General features: G+C 44.4%; 1 non-coding gene across 1 annotated transcript; it reads right to left on the minus strand.

Moving 5' to 3' along the window:
• Positions 1 to 13501: 13501 nt before the first annotated feature.
• Positions 13502 to 13667, minus strand: Gm25589. The gene has a single exon (XR_003956633.1). It is a non-coding gene; the product is annotated as a U1 spliceosomal RNA (small nuclear RNA).
• Positions 13668 to 21706: the final 8039 nt, after the last annotated feature.

The raw sequence follows: 21706 nt of genomic DNA on the forward strand, positions 1-21706 counted from the left end.
ACCAGCCAGCTCGTATTGATTTTCTGGGCTAGGCTAAAGTTTGGTAATTGTCCTTTGGTCATGGGCATCGTTTCAAAAGATGTTTTTCCTTCTTGTGGGTAAACATTCTGACCTTGAGGTTTGCGGGCTAATGGACAGTGACTTAACCCCATAACTGCTGAATTGCTTCTATTGCTGGGAACTGTTGTCTTGCATTAAAGTCCTGGCCAGGCTGTGGTTTGCTCTAGAGCAGTGGTTCCCAACCTTCCTAATGCTGTAATCCTTTAATACAGTTCCTCATGTTGTGGTGAGCTCCAACCATAAAATTATTTTTGCTGCTACTTCTTTGCTACTGTTATGAATTATAATATAAATGTCTGATATGTGACCCCACCCCACCCACTGCTCTAGACCTAAGCATGAGATAGGGTGAAGCAGAAGAGCATTCCAGCTCCAGCAGACAACAGGCCAGGTTAACCCTTTGTTGTTATGGTTTTGAATAAACTGTTTCTCAAATATTCAACATGTCTGCCTGCAGAGCTCAGTGGAACCTGAGCCCATGGGTTAGGACAACAAAGGGGACAGACACAATATGAAGGCAGGGATTGTCAATCCATGTATAATACATTAGTCTCTCATCAGATGTCTGCAAGTTTAAGCAAAGAGGCAGTGTCTTTAGAGAAAGCAGGTTTCAAGTTGCTGGGAAGTAACCAAGGCAACTGTTATCCGAACCCACACAGCTGAGGTTTTATCTCTGGCAGGCTCGTGGGAAGCTGATGGTGCATTGCTCAGCTATGACCTGAAAATTAAGTGATTTTTAAGTTAACTAAGAACGAATGCTGTGATTTTGTCCTGATAGATGAGCTGACTTCAGGGGCTTACAAGGGCTTTTGGTAGGAGAAGGTTTGTCCTCAGCAGCACTCCCCCTTTGTCTCTGTCACTTGGACGGCCATCTCAAACGCCAGTGGTCTTAGCTTAGTCTAGTCGCAAAGGGCCCTTGTCTGTAAACGTTCTGGCCACATAATGGCCACAAGGCCATTTAATCTGGTATTTTACAACAAGGTGGTTTAAAGCACACTTTTTATAGGTAACCGGTTAAGAGCCTTGAATCTATTAGCTTTTTGGACCCTGTCACCTTCTATCTCAATGGTTCAAAATAGCTGGATGAACGCATAGCCTTTTCTGCAAATGGTGTAAAATTGAACACTGTTCTGGAAAGACTTTGTGAGGAATGAGAAGATATTTATTATACATCTGACAAGGACGATCTTACCAGAGTTTATAAAGAAGCCATAGAATCCAACAGTGAATAAACAACCCAATTAAGAAAGAAACACATGGTACACAAATGGCACACGGTGCATGGAAAATACTCAGCATCACTAACCATCGGGAAATGTACAATGACATTCCATCATACACACACTGTAGTCCAGGATTGCCTGCAATTCATGCTCTGTTATGCAGGCTGGCTTCAAACTCACAGCAATCCTCCTACCCCCAGCTGCCCACCTTCTGGGACTGTAGGTGTGAGCCATCGCTCCTTGCTCTTTGTATTCTACCTTACAACTGCATGTGAATCTGCAGTTATCTCAGAGTTTAATTAAAGATACAAAGTGAGGATTTGTACCATGGAATTTCATTTATGTAGCATACTTCATTGGCAAAATTATGTATTCAGATTAGCCAAGGTGTGGGGCAAGTGGAGGACAGTAACTAGCTAGTTACTGCGGGGTTCCTTGTGGTGAGCTGTTCTGTTTCCTGACAGTGGGCGTCACAGGAGCAGTCACACGTGAGGAGGATACACCCCCACATATGCAGACGGCAGCAGATGGGATATGAATCTGAGCCAAGTGGATGAGCACGCCAGTATTAGGTCCCTGGATGTGATACGGTTGGTTCTGTAAGGCACCATCATTGGCTAAAGAACATGAGACCTCTCTGTGTTTTTTTATTTTCAATTTCAATTATATTTTATGTGTATGGATGCTTTGCCTGCATGTGTGTCTGTGCATCTTGTATGTACAGTGCCCTCAGAAGCCAGAAGAAGGTATAAGATCCTCTAGAACTGGAGTTATTAGATTGGTGTGAGCTACGTTTGAGTGTCCAGAGTGGGACCCAGGTTGGGTCTGGAGGAGCAGTCAGTGCTCTTACCCACCTAGCCATCTTTCCAGCCTTCTGTAACTTCTGTTACAAGTCCATGAATTTTTTTAAAATTAGCACTAAAAGCATACAACTTCCTGTTTCACTATATCCAGGCTGTCTGAGTTGATATATGTTATAACATCTGTGGTATCTGGCTACCGCCATGTTGGTAGCTTACAGCAGACTGAAATGGGAGTATTTACGCCATTGCAATGGGCAAACACTAAAAATCAGTACTTTCTTCAGAGCCCGCTGTTACACATCTGCCAGTGCACTGTGGGGTCACAGTCTGGGGTGGTAGAGTTCTCTTTGAGGACAGCTGGAGTAGTAAGATTGGTTGGACACTCTCCATAGTCTGGTTGGGAGGAGATCAGGACTTTATGGTGACTTAGCCTGCTCTGCTCATCATTATGAAAGTTTTGGGGAGAGTCTTGGGGGAGGAGTTGAGGTTGAACTAAGGGCTTCTTAGGCCATGGTCACCTGAAGCAACTTCTTTCTTTCTCTCCCTTCATAGCTGACTCTGTAACTTCCACTGACTGGTACAGGGAAATGGCAGGTACCCTACTGAGAGGCTGCCTGTGAACCTGTATTCCTCTCTTCCTCAAAGGAAGTTTACCAACCCCAAGGCACCAGAGACTCTATGCAGGGAATCTATTGGGGCTACATATGTCACATCTGTATGGTTGACATACATTTACTAAAGGGCCAAACCTCTGATCCTTCTCCTTTTGCCTGAGAATCAGCCTGAGTGTAAGCATAGAATATGGGCTACTCATCTGTAACATGGTATAGATTGTTATAGATTCTATACCATGGGAGGTCTCCTCCCAGACCTCCAAAAGAAGACACCAATATTACCTTGTGTGTCTGAATTCACCTCCCAGTCTTTATCATATTGCTTTCTGCTGTTGGAGTTAATGATTCTTCTCATAAATGTCTTACTCCCCAAAATAAAATGAAAAAAATAGACAATAAATGAATCTGTTACCCAAAAGGATAATCTGCCTTAGTGTCTCTGCTTGAATCCCACAATCTGAGATATTGCAGGGGTTGAACTCATAGAACCCAGGCTGTCCTTAAGATCCCTGAATAGCCAAGGTTGATCTTAAACTCCAGATCCTCCTGTTTCTGCTTCCCAAGTGCTGGGATCACAAATGTACAATACTGCTGTAGAAGGCCTACTCAGCCTCAGGGAAAGATGTTAGCTGCTCTTGAAGCTAGCATTCTTCCAGGTGCCTGCGAGGGAAAGTCAATGTGGAAGAGGAGCATTTAGGATATTAACAGTTAGTGCTTGGTGCTAGAATGTGGAGCCTGAGCTGAGAGAGACACAAAGGAGCAAGGATGAGGACTGAGAGTAGAGTGGAGGTGTCCATGGGCTGGAGGCCCCAAGGAGCCTGAGCATCACTGCTGTTAGGCTAGTAAGATGGGAGCGGTGGTGGTCAGGAGATATCTCTAGGAGTCCCCAGCATGGCCCTGGGGATGTGCAGGAACAGAGATGAGGATCAGTTGTAGAGGAGCCCTAAGGGTGACATTGGATTGGGGACATTAATCAGGAGTCAGAATCTACTTGGTTTATTTCCAGGGAGCCTGATGTCTCTTCTGGTTGAGGCAGGATATGGGGTAGAAGAGACACTAGAAGGAGATAAAGGAGAGTAGAGGAGAAAAAAAAAACGGTGAAAAGGAAAAGACTAAACAGAAAAAGCATGCGTTCTTAGCACAGGCAAGGAAGGAAAATTAATGTAGAAAGCTAAAGGGAGTTTGGGAGGCTGCTGGTGATATTAAACGTCTCTATTTTAATCAAAAAGGCTAAAGGTCTTTACTGAGAGTCTAAATCACCCTAGAGGCCAGGCTAAATTGCAGCCTTTGTAATTCTTAAATTGTCATAAGAGTCTGAAATTATCAAACTTTTCGGAGCATGTCCCAAGTTACAAGACAAAGGTTATCTACAAAGATGAAAGAGTGGCCAGGAGAGCCTTCTTGGTTCTTGGGGACCAGCCACGCTGACATCCCTCCTAGTGCCCAGTCCTCAGTGGCTGAGTTGGGGCAGTGGGGGCAGGGCTGGAGACACAGCTCCAGGCTGCCAGCAGGAGCCACCTGAGTTCTTTTTAGAGACCTCCATTCAGGTGAAGCCAGTGTTATTGACTTAACTGTAGAAAAGAATCTCAGGGCTGGTGAGATGGCTCAGTGGGTAAGAGCACCCGACTGCTCTTCCGAAGGTCCAGAGTTCAAATCCCAGCAACCACATGGTGGCTCACAACCATCTGTAACAAGATCTGACGCCCTCTTCTGGAGTGTCTGAAGACAGCTACAGTGTACTTACATATAAATAAATAAATCTTTAAAAAAAAAAAAAAAAAAAAGAATCTCAGGGTGAGCCAGTGAGAGGCAGAGTTGGAATCAATTAGAGGCAATCTAGGCTGAGCAGTGGTGGGCTTCCCTAAAGATGGTCACACATGTGTGTTTCTACAGTATTCATCTCTATGATTTTGGTGGCTTCCGAAGTCACATCTCAAAGGGTTCTTTTTTTTTTTTTTTTTTTTTCCTTTTGAAAGAAACCACCCATTGCTTCCTGGTGTGTACTGAAGGGGATTACAGCTGATAAAGCAAGAGCCTGAATCACAGGGGATGCATGGACCTGAAAGTGTTTTTACTGTGAACAATGTGAATTGTCATATTGTAGAGAGCACTAGAAAAATATCTGGAAAAAAGTAAAGCCATCCTACTAAGACCTTCAGCATGGCCCACGGCTATTTTAATGTTCTTCTTTGAAATTATATCTCTGTAAAAGGAATACTGTCTCTGTGTAGGCAATATTCACAGCATACTTTGGAAACTGTGCCGAAATTCTTGATTTTCAGCAAGCCCAAAGCTTCTCCAGACTCCGGAGAGGGGGGTAGGGGGAGGGCAGTTCCTTTTCTCTCCCATGTACATTTAATTTCCCATTTTCCAGTTGCTCCTAGACAGATGAGTGGGGAGGAGGAAGCTTCCTAAACAGAGGAGGTTTGAACTAGAAGAGAAGAGGCTGGACCAACCCTCAGAAGAGTCTGAGCCCTATGGAGACCCAAACATGGACTCAGGAACTTAGTTTACTTGCACCTAAGAAGTGAAAGAACCTGGCATCCCCTTCAAGGTGCAGAAGCTGTGTCCTCCCTCCTCAAATATGGATTGCGTACTGTCGCACAGTGCTTAGTAAATGTTTACGGACCGGAATGCTTAGCAAATGTTTATAGAGTTAAATGGAGCTGAAATGAGAAGGACAGAGGGATTCAACTAATCCATTGGGAATGAGGTAGAACCTAAACTTCGGATGGACAAAGGATCGTCCTCTTGGTGGAAGATGGGCGGGGACAGCTCTGCTTTTCTTCTTAGTGACCCCAGCATGGCCACCTAACCCTGGCTGGTAGGTCAGAGCATCAACCATGCCTATAGCTATCTCTAGTTATCTCATGAGCATCAGGACCACTCAAACATGCTCCCACTAGATTACCTCTGTTGTGTCCAGTGCAAAACTCAGCACATGGGGAGCTCAGAGAGGCCCTAGGGTGACACTGCAGGCCAAAAGAAGGCCTAAACACCCCACATTCCAGTGGCCTACCACGTACCCTAGCTGAAGCCACTCTTTGCCTCTCCCTTGCTCCGTATTTGTGCTCACTGGTCTTGTTCTGTAGGTAGAGGTGGGGCATGGAAAATTCCATAGTTCCCATTGTGAAAAGTACTCCATTTGGGGAGCAAAGGAAGGGCAGGGGGAGGAGGGAGAGATGATTCAGAAACAGCTGAACTTTGAAAATCGGAAGGAAAAAAATCTCTCGTGCACTGCAGAAAAGCACATTTTTAAATGAAGCTGTGCCAGGGGACTGAAAAATTGCTTATGAGCAGAGGGCATTGGCTGAGGGAGCAGCGAACTGACAGGGCAGCCGGGAGGGCTGCTGGGAATGTGCTCTGTTCAGAGGTGGCAAAGGAGACTCAGAATACATGCTCCGTCACCAACTCGCAAGAGGCCACCAAGTACTACAGCTCTGAATAGTGTGGCCACTGAAGAAGATGGATTCCAAATAGGACAGCCACTAAGTGCTATGGCCATTAAATGCCTTGAAGCTAAATATTATGTCTACTAAATAACAAGATAGCAAATGTTAGAGGCACTGTTTAACACCTAAATTAAATGCTGAGTATTACAGGCAATAAAGTACACGGAAATTCAGTACTTCTGATAGTAAATATTGTAATCACTATGAAACACTGAAACTAAATATTCCAAGTATGGAATGCTATGTGCTCTAAATACTACTGCCCCTTAATCATTCAGCTACTGACAGTGTAGCAATGACACCACACCTTAGACATCAATATTAATGTTAGTACTCTCGTATGCCAGGCCTATGGAAAATCAAGAATGTTTGTGAATAGAATAACAGATTTAGGCCCCTGAATTCTCATCTTGGACCTCTTGTCTGAATTTGAACTACAAAGTCCGGAGCCTGGTGGGCACCAAGGCTGGAAGAAAGCAGGAAGAAAAAAGGCTTTAATTCACTTTTTTTTGAGAGGGGGACCTTACATAGCGGTTATGGTTTCCTCTCAATAGAATTCTATGCATGGGCTTCACAGCCAGTTCATATGCCCTAACCATAATGCTGGGACTGCACCAAGAAAAGACTTTCTAGGTAGGGATGGAGGCACATTGGGAAACACTTGGGAAACTGAGACAGGAAGATCACAAGACAAGTTCAAAGACAGCATAGACTACATAGTGAGACTCTGTGTCAAAAAAAAAAAAAAAAGCTGGTGATATATCTTAATTGTATAGCGCTTTCCTATCATTTAAGAGTTGTGAAGAGACCCTTTCTAACATGTGACTTTTGATTTTTCATGATTCTGTAGATAAAGAAACAGGCAGGGTTCTGGTCTATAGAACCTTACCAAGGGCTCAGTTGCTCAGTTGCATCCAGGCCAGGCTAAAAGGCTCGCTTCCCATACCTACTACCTTGTTACTTTCCCATATGGTCTGCTCCACATGACTATCTCAGGCTCCCACAACATGGTTTTAAGATAGCCAAACCGATTTGTTAGACTGGCCTCCAAGAACGTGCACCAAAGAGTCAAAGACTCCACCTGCTAAGATCCATCCTCGGGAATTATACCAAGTCATTTCTGCCATATTCTGTCGGTTAAAAGAGAATGATCTCATAGTCAACAAGAGGAAGGCCAGGCGTGGTGGTACATGCCTTCAATCCTAGCACCTAGGAGGAAGAGGCAAGTGGATCTCTGTGAGTTCAAGACCAGTCTGGTCTACATAGTGAGCTCTGAGACAGCTAAAGATACAGTCTTCCAAGAAATAGTAAAAGAAAAAGAAAAAGAAAAAAGGAAAAGGAAGAAAGAAAAGAGGGAAGAGAGAGAAGAAAAAGAGAGAGAGGCTCAATCTTTGACTAAAAGTAAGGGGTAAAAAAATCTTTGGCCATATTTAATCCAAGGTGTAGGTGCAATGAATGCTCCCTGTATTCTCAGGATGGAGGCATTCACTCCGCTTCGCTTCTGAGGGAGGGTCGGTACTTACAGCTGGATCTTTGCTTAGTAATAGTTCCCCTCTTAAGGGAGGACATTTCCTGAGAGAGAAGAGCTTAGCTCCTTTATGTCAACTCCTGGCCATTTATAATAACTCTAAAGGGCCACACCAGTTCTGGAGTTCCCTAGATCAGTTACAGTTGATAGGAGTGTTGAAGTTCAAACCTCTGCTTCTTCAACTTCCCCGAGGCTGTGCTCCCAGGCATTTTTCACTGCCTCTTCCCACATGTGGGTCTCGGCCCTAAGTGTGTCCCAGGTGCCTGACCTCAGCCATGGCCCTGAGCCAATGGGGCACACAGTGAGTTAGACAGCATTCAAAATAGGATGGGGCCTCCTCCATCAGGCAACAGAGTATGCAAAGATAAGGCTTGATGGAGAAGCATGGGCCTTGGAGCAGTAAAGTGAGAGAGGCAGCTGACGTTCAATCCAGGCAAACACTTAACCCATCCATCGGGCTAATGTGAATAATCAGGACACTGTCTGCAATTGTCATTGTTATAAATACAAGGCATTGCAATGCACATCTTAAGACTTAAATTCTGTAACTCACGGCTCTGATTGCTTATTTCAGGATGGATTGAAGATGTGAAAATGATGAATTGAGGAATGTGGCCATACTTAAGGCTACGGGAAAGCTCCAGGTTCCCCGGTTTGCACCGCCTTTACAAGGCATTCTCCATCAGCCAAGTTCTTTCCATTTACAAGAGACCGGATTTAGGTAAGGTCATTGATTCATCTGGAGAGTTAATTATTCATTTGAATTGGTTTGTGGAAAAGGCTCCAGAGAGCCCACAAGAATAAATTGAAAAGCTATTAGAACCAACAGGAGAATTTAATAAAGTAGCTGGATGCAAAATTCAATAGCTTCCTCATCAACTAGCAACAACCAATTAGAAAACACAATGGGCGTTAAGCAGGCAGGGGGACAGAGATAACAACAATAACAAAAGCACCTGGGAATCACTGTCCCAACAGGGCAGGGTACAGGAAATTGTCCCAACAGGGTGGGGTACAGGAAACCAAAAACAACTGGGATTTGCTGTCCCAACAAGGGTGCATACAGGAAACCACCTAACAAGGTGGGATACATGAAACCCACATCTTCAAGTTTATTAGCTTTGAAATCTTATGACATAATTAGATGGAAAAGCATGTGGTGTTCAAACACGGGGAAGGAGAAGGAACACCCTAAAGAGCAAACCTGTTCCCGTTAAAGAAAAGGAGAGTTGGGTTAGGTAGTCTGGCATGGTGGGGGCGCAGCCTTCAATCCCAGCATTTGGGAGGCAGAAGCAGGTAGATCTTTACGAGTTAGAGGCCATCCTGGTCTAAATGTAAGTCCAGGTCAGCCAGTGCTAAGTAGTGAGATCTTGTCTTAAGAACAAATGTATATGGGAATAATTAAGAAAAAGGTTGAAGGAGGACACGAAGGAAGTTCACTGTATCAGATTAGATATACACTGAAGCAGAAATTACAAAAAAAGAAAAAATAGCATGACATGAGACTTGGCAGACACATTGGTGGGTGACTCTTACCAGGAGATGCCAGAGTGCAAGCAGAGCCTGCTCAGCACCTCAGGATGTGTAGCCCTGCTTGCAGCAGGGTTGTTACCACTGTAGTAAGTTAAACTAAGATGAGGTCGTCCCAGATTAGCTTTTATGGGAGTCGGTTTAAGAAGAGGGAACATTAGGCTAGAGATGTAGCTCAGTTGGTAGAGAACTAACTTAATATATGTCTTAGTCAGGGTTCTATCACTGTGAAGGCTATTTATGAAGAATGATACTGGCCTCACCATGACTGGCAAAATGACTGTTTTAAATCTACCCAGGATTTGTTTTGCTTAGCTAAGGTGACAATGACAACTCTGGCCTTTTGAGGGGGAAAAAAAAGACTTCTTTTCTTTTCACTTAGGTGGTTACGCGCACGTGATGGCACCTGAGGAGGCCGGAAGAAGAATGGGTCCTCTGGATCTGGAGTCAGAAGTGAATGTGTGTCATCCAATGTGGGTGCTAAAAACCAAACCGGGTCCTCTGCAAAAATCAGTGTGTGCTCTCAACTGCAGAGCCATCTCTCTAGGCCCATAACTATGCCATTTAAAACAAGAACATATTATTTACAGCTGCCGAGAAAAGGGGCCAGGCAGGGCCATGTCAGGACATAGGAAGCTTATAGAATAGGAGAAGGCATGATCCAAAGCCGTAATTGTGATTTCCATGAATGAAGTAGGGTTCACACGCCTCAGAATAACTAGTTGGAATAGTTTTAACAGGCTCTCAATTAGCAGGATAGCTCCTAGATGCCCAGTAACTAGGTATGCTGTATCTAGATAGACAGTATCTAGGTCCAGTACCTTCGTATAGTTTAGGGCAGAGAGAATATTGGCTTAAGGTATAGAGTTAGGTAAGGAACTGACTGAGGATCTGACCACAGAGCTCATACCTGCATGTGAAAGCAAATGCACAGGCAAGGTTTATTCTCCCTAGGTCAGCAGTTCTCAACCTGTGGGTTGATATATCTTCACATCAGATGTTTACATTATGATTTATAACCATGGCAAAGTTACAGCTATGAAGTAGCAACAAAAATAATTTTATGTTCCCAATTCTAAGAAGGGGCAAAGTGTCCACACTTTGGTCTTCGTTCTTCTTGAGTTTCATGTGTTTAGAATTGGGAACAAAACACCCATGGAAGGAGTTACAGAGACAAAGTTTGGAGCTGAGACAAAAGGATGGACCATCTAGAGACTGCCATATCCAGGGATCCATCCCATAATCAAACGCTGACACCATTGCAAACACTAGCAAGAGTTTGCTGAAAGGACCCTGATATAGTTGTCTCTTGTGAGACTATGCCGGGGCCTAGCAAACACAGAAGTGGATGCTCACAGTCAGCTATTGGACAGATCACAGGGCCCCCAATGGAGGAGCTAGAGAAAGTACCTAAGGAGCTAAAGGGATCTGCAACCCTATAGGTGGAACAACATTATGAACTAACCAGTACCCCCGGAGCTCATGTCTCTAGCTGCATATGTAGCAGAAGATGGCCTAGTCGGCCATCAGTGGAAAGAGAGGCCCATTGGTCGTGCAAACTTTATATGCCTCAGTACAGGGGAACGCCAGGGCCAAGAAGTGGGAGTGGGTGGGTAGGGGAGTGGGGGGGGGTATGGGGGACTTTTGGTATAGCATTGGAAATGTAAATGAGGAAAATACCTAATAAAAAATTAAAAAAATAATAATTTTATGTTGGTGGGTTGTCACCACAACACAGGGAACTGTATTGAAGGGTCTCAGCATCAGGAAGGCTGAGAGCCACTACTCTAGGTTCTCAGCTAGCCATGTGGGGGTTGTCTCTCCAGGATCGGGAAGCACACCAGATGCCAAAGCACAGTAGACAGACAAAACCATGTGGTCCTTATAAAGATACATGTGCAAGGTCATTCTCCACAGAATCTCTAATACCAGAGGCCAGAACCTGTGATGGTACCTGCTATCGACTAGACAAGGTGTAGACTCAGCTGAGGTAGACCTCTGCACAAGCCAGTGAGGGATTTTCTTAATTGGGTCCACTGAGGTATATAGACCCATCCCAAACGGCAGTATTGTTTCCTGGGTGGGGTCGAGGAAATGCAATGGGAGAGATAGGGAGCTAAGCATCAGAATGGTGTATCCATGGCTGTCTGCTCTTCACTGTGGATATGATGTGGCATGCTGTTCGAGTTCCTACCGCCTTTCTGCACACTGACTTTCCCTCAGTGATGGACTGTAACCTGGAACTGTGGGTCAAATAAACTATTCCTCTTCCAGCGGCTTTGGTTGGAGTATTTTATCACAGCAAAAGCAAAGAGACTGATACAAAAACCAAGGAAACTTTTGTCATCTGTGGAGCTGCCGAAGTAAATTGTGACATAGCAAAGCCATCAAGTGTTATGTAACCATGGGAAATAATGTATTTTTAAGTATATTGATTTACAGCTATTTTTTTTTTAATTCTGAAAAAAAATCATAAGATTGTCACCACATTGGAACACAGTATTTGGGGTAGCTGACTTCTATGTGCCACTCATATTTGGCTCCAGAATAAATGATGCCTTTTTTTTTTTTTTTGAGATAAATGTTTGGCGCCCAATATGGGACTTCAAGCAGATCCACTTTCATCAGGCCAGTCACCTAGATTAGTGCCAGATACTCACATGGACTGCTGTGGCCAAGTGTTCAGCGTTGCTTCTTTGAGTAGATGCTGGTGAGTTCTCTCCGGGTGTCAGGCCCTCATTGGTTAAGTCCATAGCCCATTGCTATTATTCTGGATGGTTATTTGGATCTTATTTTGATATATTGTTTTGTTTTTAGAGCGTTTGGTTTTATTTTGCTATCATTCAACTTTCTTCTGTCAATCCTTCAAAGTACAATTCTGCATTAAAATGTTTTTAAATTATGTAGATGTGCATGCTTCTATGTATGAGTGTGTGCAAGTGAGAAAAGAGGCCAGGAGAGGGAGTCAGATCGCCTGAGCTGAAGTTCAGACAGTGTGAGCTGTCCAGGGGTGTCTGCTGGGAACTGAAATCAGGTCCTCTGGAAGAACAGTTAGTGCTTTTAATCACTAGGCCATCTCTTCAGCTCTACAAATTTGCCACCTCCCTCCCCCATAGCTTCTCATGCCTTTATCTTATAGCTTTGTGTTGTCTTTATTTTAGTAATTCTATGATTATGTGACCATAAAGAGACTGAAAATGCATTTTTCCCCTCCCACCCAACAGGGAGGAAATGTCAAAACACCCTATGTATAATTGACTCATAGGGAAGCCCAACAAAATAGATTATGTCTGTGTTGGAAAGAACATTATTGGCCCAGTTGATCACCTGGTGTCTTGTGCCCTTCATGTTCCAGTAAGCATGCAGGACAAGTCTGAGACACAGAGGGAGAAGCTGACCTCAGGATAAAAGCTGGGGAAGTTGCTTCTGACCGCAGCACATAACCCAGATCCCTCTGTAACACAGAGCAGCTTAGATTTTCAGGAGGAAATAAAATAGAGAGATTCAAGGAAAGAATGTTTGGAGAAGAACTGCCATTTCTTATCCTGACTGGTTTTATGTTTGACACGTATGTTATTTCAATTTTCAGGCATTTGGAAAAATGGGAAAATGTACCTAAAGATCAGCCCTGCTCTATACTTGCCTCAGTGGGAACAAATGACATCCTAAATTGGGTTTTTGCACTAAATTCTTAGGAAATAGAATGTATAGGTTTTCTTTTGTTTTATTTTATTGTTGTTTGTTTGTTTGTTGAGACAGGGTCTCTGGCTGTCCAGGAACTCACTGTGTAGACCACACTGGCCTCAACTTCACTGAGATCCTCATGTCTCTGCCTCTCAAATGCTGGGCTTAAAGGTATCTGCTACCACCCCCAGCAGGTAATAGAATTTAAGGATCAAGAATAGGCATTCTTTAAGTGGAATTTAAAAGCATCTAAAAATTATGAAATGAGTAATTTACTAAAAAAAAAAAGAGAGACTTTTAGAAACTCTATATGTGTGTGTGTGTGTGTGTGTGTTAAAAAAGACATGTTAAAAGTAAAATAAATAAATTGTTCAGCAGGTAAGCCTACTGCCAAGCTTGATATCTTAGGTCAATCCCCAGGACCCATATGGTGGGGCAGCATAGCACAGCCAACTCTAATTAGTTGTCCTTTGACCTTCACATGGTGTGCACACACAAGAGAGAACACATACACACAGCATGCACACAATTTTAAAAATAAATATAAAATTATTTTAAAATATAGATGTTGTGTTCAAACTATAAGCTCAGAGAACATTAATTTTTTATGGAAAAAGCTCAAATCCTATATACCCCACTAACACAAATTATGCTGTTGAGTTTTTGGCATTTGGGGAAATTGCAGGAGTCAGCATAACCGGAGTGTAATGGGTGAGCCTTACCCTGGGAAAACATCCTTCTTGATCATGGTATCTTCCCTGCCGGGTAAATATAAAAATTAACTCTCTGAGCCCTCCCCCTTTCATCTGTCTTCTCTGACTTTGCCTCTTCTTCCTTGTCTCCGAGAACAAAATTCTGTTTCAAAGGAAAAGACGGCTTTAGGATACAGCCTAGATGGGAAGAGATCCCTGACTATGTAACACGTTCATCTGCAAGTGGAGGGAGCCCTCCAGTCCCATCAGCATCTGTACAGCAGAGGCAGCTGGGTCTCTATGAGTTGAAGGTCAGCAGCCTGCTTTACATAATGAGGTCCAGGCCAGCTAGGGTGACATAATGAGACATTACCAAAAAAGAAATGAGGGGGTGGGGGAGAGAGAGAGGATGATAGAGAGATAGATGATAGATAGATAGATAGATAGATAGATAGATAGATGATAGATTAGATAGATAGATAGATAGATAGATAGATAGATAGATAGATAGATAGATAGATAGATAGATACATACATACATACATACATACATATGGTGGGAGCAGGGAGGGAAGGAAAGGAAGGAAGGGAGGGAGGGAGGGAGGAAGGAAGGAAGGAAGGAAGGAAGGAAGGAAGGAAGGAAGGAAAAACCCTGCTTGTAAGGGTTTCTCACTCTCTGTTCTTAACTTTTAAACAGAGAAAACCTTCGGCTAGGAGTGTAGCTCAGTAGTAGAGCATCTGCCTAGCATGCAGAGTCCTGATATAAAACATACAACTTTAATTCCAGTCCTCAGGGGCAGAGGCAGGCAGATCCCTGTGAGTTCTGGCCTACATAGCAAGTTACAGGCCAGTCAAGGCTACATAGTGAGACCCTGTCGCAAAAAAAAAAAAAAAAAAAAAAAAATTAATAAAAACAGGAAAAGCATTGCCCTAAGTACAGAATAAGTCTTAACTTCTGACTTTCCCCCCTTCCTGAGAGTTTGTGTTGCATCTCAGATATAAAAGGAAGTTTTCTACTTCACTTTTGCTAAGAAATTCACTCTGGTTCCAGCTCGCTGTTACCATGGGATTGATTACACATGCCATTTTTAATCTAAAACAGCAAGGGGGAACTAACTGAATCTGTCCACAGAGACAAGGCTTTTACATTTGTAACTTTATGTGTGGTACAATTATTATTGTTGGCATGAATAATTTAAATATGTACATATGTGAATATAAACATGTTTAGGATGATTTGGGACTGTTTGGACTGCCCTACATCTTTTGAAAAACAGGTTACTCTTGGTTCTTATCTTGGTCAAGTCTAGAATGGTCATCTTTAAAAAAAAAGAAAAGAACTGTTGGGCCTGAAAATGGCCCACAAATCAAGAGTTTCAGCACAAGCCTGGCCACATGAGTTCAGTGCCCTGGGCCCACCTAAAACTAGGGGGACTGGGGGCTGGAGAGATGGCTCAGCAGTTAAGAGCACTGACTGCTCTTCCAGGGGTCCCGAGTTTCAGTTCCCAGCAACCACAGGGTGACTTACAACCAACCATCTGTAGTAGAATCAGAACCCCTCTTCTGGTGTGTCTGAAGACAGTTACAGTGTACTGACATAAATAAGATAAATACATATTTTTTAAAAAATTAGGGGAACTAGCTCCACAAAAGTTGCCCTCTGAGGTTGGAGAGATGGCTCGGTGGTTAAAAGTTTGTATTGCTCCTGCAGAGGATCTGAGTTTGGTTCCTAGGACCCTATTAATGCTATTAATGGCCAAATTAATGCTATCCTTGGATCTTATAAAGTTACAGCTTAGGCTAGTTTTTTTTTTTCTTTTTTACTTTGATTTATTTAGTGTGCATGTGTCAGGGGCATGCTCACAGCATGGTCTGCATATGGAGGCCAGGCAGTGAGCGGGACTTGGTTCTCTCCTTCCAATCTATGGAGTTAGGAGATCAAACCCAGGTTATCAGACTTGCCAGCAAGTACCACTGCCTACTAAGCCATCTTTCTGGCCCATTTGAACCAAGTCTTATTTAAAAGTATCCGTGTTTCTCACTATCTTCATAAAATAACTCCTTCATTATCCAATATAATTTGCCCTTTAAAACTCAGTGTTTAAATCGATAAATATTTATTTTAAATTTTCCCAAAACAAGTTCTATTTTGGGGTGCCTCTATTTTAAATCCCTGACAGCCTCAACCAAACCCCTTCGACTGAAAATAAAATAAAATAAAACAAAAAACAAAATAAAACAAAACAAAACAAAATAAAATGGTGTGGAGGCCATTTCTTTCTCTGCTTTCCCTCTAAGCCAGGTTTTCCCAGTGAGAACCTGGGGGAGTTCGGGAAGCTCATGACCACCTTTTTTTCCGCCCAAGAAGCTGGAGCTGGAGGTACAGTCCCTCCCCACCGGAAGCTGTGGCCTCCACCTCTAGGTTTGGCCCCACCTCCTCTGAGGGTTCATGGGAGCTGCTTCTCCACGGCCCTTGTGGAGGTGAGTTGCTAGGAGCAGTCGCCTCACATTCCTCAAGTGGATTCAGGCAAATTCGCCTTGAGCCTGACTTTTCTGATCAGTGTATTTGCTTGTAGCATCCATTTCTGGACTTTGTAGTGAGGATGAAAGATGCCCTGAAACCACGTCCACAAACTCAGCATGAGCCCAGTATAAGACAGTGGTTAATGGCATCTTCTGCTCTGGCAAAGAAGGCTGCTCCATTGGCAGGCAGGCAGGCAGGCAGGCAGCACCACCTCATATGCCATTCGAGGGTCTGGTATGGTTGAACAAGGAAGTTCTTGCTGGGTGGGATACAGGGAGCATGGTGATGGTGTTACTGAGACCCCTCACCAAACTTGCTCATATTACACCACAGACATTGCCTTATGCAGGTCACACATGAAGAGAGCATGATCCACTGTCCCTGCAGTGACATGACTGGGGCGGGGGAGCCTCCCCGAGAGCTATCGGTCAATAGCCCTTAAGGTAGGCATCTCCCCGGCTGGTTATTCTTTCCCCTTTCCTGTGAATGCACTCAGAGCACTGGGAGCAAAGAGCAACAGAGACCATTCTTCCAAGCCTCCAAGACTTTACACCAGCCATTTTATCAGGAGCTTGCTAACAACAACAGTCTGGGCTTTCTCGCTCTCCAGTTCATATACAAAAAGACTGGGGGCCCAGAGGGGAGTCCAGCACCCTGACTCTTGGCCTTTACCTGTAACTCCGCCACGGCTTCCTGTGTGTGTGTGTGGGGGGGGGGGGTTTACAGTGGTAGACAGAGGTGGTATCAGTCCCAGGACGTGCAGGACCAGCCAGCATTGTATAACTCACTCTTTCCTTGTCCTGGAGAGGCCAGGATCACTTTGAGAAACTGATCTTCATCTTTCTCCTTGTTGTTACTGTCCTGGGCTGCTCCATCTGCTCAAGCCCCCACCCCCAACCCCCGAAAGGACACAGATCCTAGTTAACACCCAGTATCACCAAGAGGCTCAAAATTCAAGTTGTTCTGTAGCAGGTTCCTGGGAACACACATGGGCCCTGTCCTGATCTGAGATGCAACACTCCAACCTGTGTATGCTCCATTTGAAATGTCTAGATGCCCAGAACCCTGTTCTGGGGCCTCCCATGGAGACCTATTAGCACTGCATTACTTTTAAGTGTCTGCTGTATCCAAGTATACTCCCAAGTCGGACAAAGACAGAAAGCTCTTTGCAGGGAGAAAGAAGAGACCACAAGGGCTCTGTAGAGGGTCCTTAACCTCTGCTAATTAGTTAATTCCCCAGAGAGTGGGAAGATGTATGAGGTACCTGGGCAGGGCTGCAGCGAGTTTCTGCCCAGGTCTGCAGAAGGGAGGAGGGGAAGGCCTGCTTCCCTTTCCAGACATTGCTCTCTGTATTCTTCTCTTGGCATCTGGGCATGAGGATGTTGGTGGGCATTTTACTCAGTGAGGTAATCCTAGCACAGTCACAGTAAGCAGGCTAACTGCTACTGTTGGTAGTGACTGCTGTTTGCACTGGCTGTCCTCTGGTGAGAAGTGAGAAAGCAGAAGCAAACAGTTCTTCCAAGAGCCCGTCTCCTTCCATGGGACTTACTCCAGTGGCTGGAAGCCAGCAGCACCCACACACAGCTGCAGGGCTAGAGAGCCAGACTCCCAATTGGTCAGTGTTGGCAGCTGTCCTAGGGTTCAAAGGTATGTGATTCCCCATGCTGGTACTTCAAGCCTAATGTCCCTTTAATAGCTCTTGTCGAATTGCCATGGCTCTCCCTGGAGATTTTCATCACTATGGACAACCGCCATTATCGGACCTCCAGGGGAATGGAGATGTCTTTGGAGTCTGGATTCTGGGAAAGAGAGTTATAAAAGCGAGTGGAACTGATCCACCCCGGCTAAATATGAGCAACTCTGTAGTGTGCCAAGATACAGAGCCCAGCCACCATGAAGAAAATCTTTACACAAATGTATTCTGGGCTCAGGCACTTCTTATATGCTCATGCATATGCACACACACACACACACACACACACACACACACACACACACGAGAAAGAGGCAAAAGATTAAAAACAAATAGCTGTAAGTGGTTTCTTTTGACATAAAGGGGAGGGAAGAAGCTGGCCAAGCAAAGGGCTTAATTTTCAAGTTGAGAAATATAATAAAAAATGTAAATTAATTACATAAGGGAAGGTTTCAAAGGCTTTGCCATCCAAAGCGCATGACATTGAAAATGTTCCTCCTGGGGCTAAGGGTTGTAGCACAGATGGTAATGTTTGCTTAGCATGCAGGAGGCCCTGGGCTCCATCCCCAGCACCAAATAAGCCAGGTGTGCTGGAGAATGCATATGATCCCATATGGGAGGGTCAGAAGTTCAAGGTCATTCTTAGTCTTGTAGCTAGTTCAATGCCAACCTAGGGTGTGACAGATCTGGTCTCAAAACAAACCAAACAAACAAACAAAACCCAGGAAGTGCCTTTCCTTTTCTTACTACCTAGTTTGAAAGAGAAACCACTTTAACCTCCAAACCTTTAGTACCTAGTAAGAATGTGTTTCAGGTTCCTTAAGAAGCTTCCAGAGATAGTGGGCCTGCTCTAGTCCATGTGGGAGGTGCAGCTCCACCCTCTTCTCACTGTGCTCTAGCACAGGCAGTGGCAGCTTCCCCCCCAACCCCCCACCCAGTACAAGGTGCTCTAGAGATTGGAAAGATGAGGGGCTCTAAGCCAGGAAGCCCTATTCAGCCAGGTTTTGTATAATGGAAGTATTGTCCAGCTCTGCATATGTCACGGGTTCTTATCCTTGGGCAGTTCCTTTCATGCCAGACTACACTAAACCCCACCTACAAGGTTCTGCCCCTGGGTGTGATTTGAGAGGGGGTTCCAAACCCTCCTGACTGTAAGTTTCTTTTGACATGAAGGCACCTCCCGTAAACTTCCTGAAACATTCAGTGTATTATGAGGAACCTATAGGAAAAAGGGTTCAGTGTCCATAGTTTTTACCAGGCAGGGTCAACCATCTCCTCTAAAGACCATGCACATGTTAAGAGCTAACCTCAGAAAGCCAGGGTCTGATCCTGAAATCCACAGCTGGCAAATAATTCAGCCGAACAAAGCACCTTTTCCCCTTTGAGGAGCTGCAGACGGAAGCCCAGGACTTCTGGAAAACCAGAGCACTGCTACCCTGAGCCACACCCCAAAGGAATCCAGAGGGAAGGCTGGTCCTGGAGGGTTAGACAGAACACCGTGGGTAACTGAAAAATGGAAGTGTGAGACTCCAAAGCAGTAGGCTGTCCAAAGCCAGATCCAGTGTGCGCAGAAATCAAAAGGCCAGTGTGGTGGCATGTGCCTAAAATCCCAGCATTTGGAAGGCTGGTGCAGGAGAGAATCATGTGTTCTCGGCCAGCCTCGCCTATAAAATGGTTTCATGGCACTGGTGTTTCCATGTTTAAAAAGTGAATCTCTGGGATTAAAATGTATGCAATACATTTATTATAATTTTAAACACATTTTCATAAAATTTTAGCTTTTAGAAAGTATGATGCATATAATTTACAAGGAATAATATACAATGTTTTTCATTGGAATTCTGAATAATTGCTCAATGTTTACAGAATGCTTTTGTAGTTTGCCCCTCTTGAGCAGGGAACCTGCAGGCAGGTACAGTTCACCCATGGCTTAACACAGTCAGATAACGATAAATGTTTGGTTACTACTGTGTTTAGCAGTCACTCCATTTGTTGAGTGGATGTGGGCTACTGGTCAGGAGAGGACATGGGAAATGGTTCAGAGTTAATTAGGAGTTGCCTTCCCATTGGTGGGTTCAGAATCAGAAGTGCCATCCTGGGGGTGCAGCTGGCATGGGGACATCATCTCTCAACTGCTGTCCCGAGAAAGGCCAGACGTGCTTCCAGGGGCACTGGCCATTACAGTTTCTCCTCTGGCTGATTTGGTGAGTTGTTCATTCTCTTGGTAGTTAATCCCACCTTTGCAAGAACCCAAGCCTCCATTGTTCCCCAGAACCTCGATGCTAAGATGCAATGTTTGGAGGGGTAGGCAAACCACTGGCCAGTGCTTTCACGGGCATCTTATCACGAACGCCTTAAGCTCATCGTTTGTAAAACTCAGGGCACGGTGCGGACCTCGGTCCATCTGTGCTCTCTCGTGCAATGACAGCTTGCCCACTTGGACCAGAACACAGATAGTGTGTTTCCTGCGGTGGCATCCAAAGCATGGCTTTTGAGTCTCTCATGCCTGAAGTATTTATGGGTGTAATTGGTTCAGGGAAAAAGAAAAGAGGAAAGAAGAGCTGGGGAGACTGCAGGGACACGTGACAGTCACTTGGCGCTGAGCTGCCTATGTTCAGCCCTGTACTTGAGGGCTGGTATTCCTCCGGAGTCCAGGAAGATAGAAATGGATGAGCTCTTCAGACAAATAAAGCAACATCTGAAGGAGCTGCTGGTAGGCTAGGACCCAGACAACGGTGCAGGAGAAAAAGAAAGAGGAAATGATGTAATGATCTAAGTACCTAATACAAGGGGAATAAGGCTGACTAAAAGGAGAACACACACACACTCCATATGTGATATAACGTTATAATATGTTGTGTGTATATATATGTTATATGCATACATATATATACGTGTATGTTTGTAGAAAGATCGCTGTCACACCTCAGTAACTGTCCTTAATAAGATACCACCAAGGACAGCTATATGCCAGGTGAGTTTCCATGGGACAACAAAACCTAGAGAGTAGACAAGCAAGCCACAGTAGCATATGCTGTTGAGTGACAGGCCAATCCGTAAGTATGCCTGTGACTTAGAGCCACTCATCTCTCTGAAGAGTCAGGCCTTGAGCCTGAACTAGAACAATGAGTGGTATCTGAGTCGAGAAGAGAGGTAGCTTGCTACAGACAAATTGTAGCAGAAAGGACATAGGTGGCTCACTCACACTGTGAGCATCAATTACTATTATTGTTCACTTGTGATTCGGGACTCTTCTAGTTGCACCGATTGAGAAAATGATCCTGATGTCCTTCACTAGCCCAGGTATGCCTCGGTATGAGCACTATAGAGGTCCTACTATGCTAAGATGGGCATTGGTGTCTGCAGGAAAACATAAAATATAACCCTTGCTTTCAAGGACAAAATGATGCCCCTATCAGATGTCCAGTGAGTTTTCAGAATGGCTCTTCAGCTTACTACCAATAAAAGGCAGTGAGCGCCGGGTGTGGTGGTGCACGCCTTTAATACCAGCACTCGGGAGGCAGAGGCAGGTGGATTTCTGAGTTCGAGGTGAGCCTGGTCTACAAAGTGAGCTCCAGGACAGCCAGGGCTATACAGAGAAACACTGTCTCGAAAAACAAAAACAAAAACAAACAAACAAAAAAGGCAGTGAGCTCTGGACACCACAGATGTGCCTAAGGATACCAGATTTGATTATCAAAATACTCCATTTGGGATTAACCGAAAGGTCTTCTTGGCAACTCAGCAGTTTCCTTCTCAGAACTGGTTCCCAGGAAGTGTCTAGCAGCCTTCCCAGTATATCCCTTCATCAGCTTGGAAGCATCATTCATCTGCAGCCAGTCACCAGTTCAGAATTAGAAGCCAAAGTCATTGTAGACTATGTTGGGTGGTAACCCAACACCT

The sequence above is a fragment of the Mus musculus genome, chromosome 6 (genome assembly GCF_000001635.26).
Source record: "Mus musculus strain C57BL/6J chromosome 6, GRCm38.p6 C57BL/6J".
Classification (NCBI taxonomy): Eukaryota; Metazoa; Chordata; class Mammalia; order Rodentia; family Muridae; genus Mus; species Mus musculus.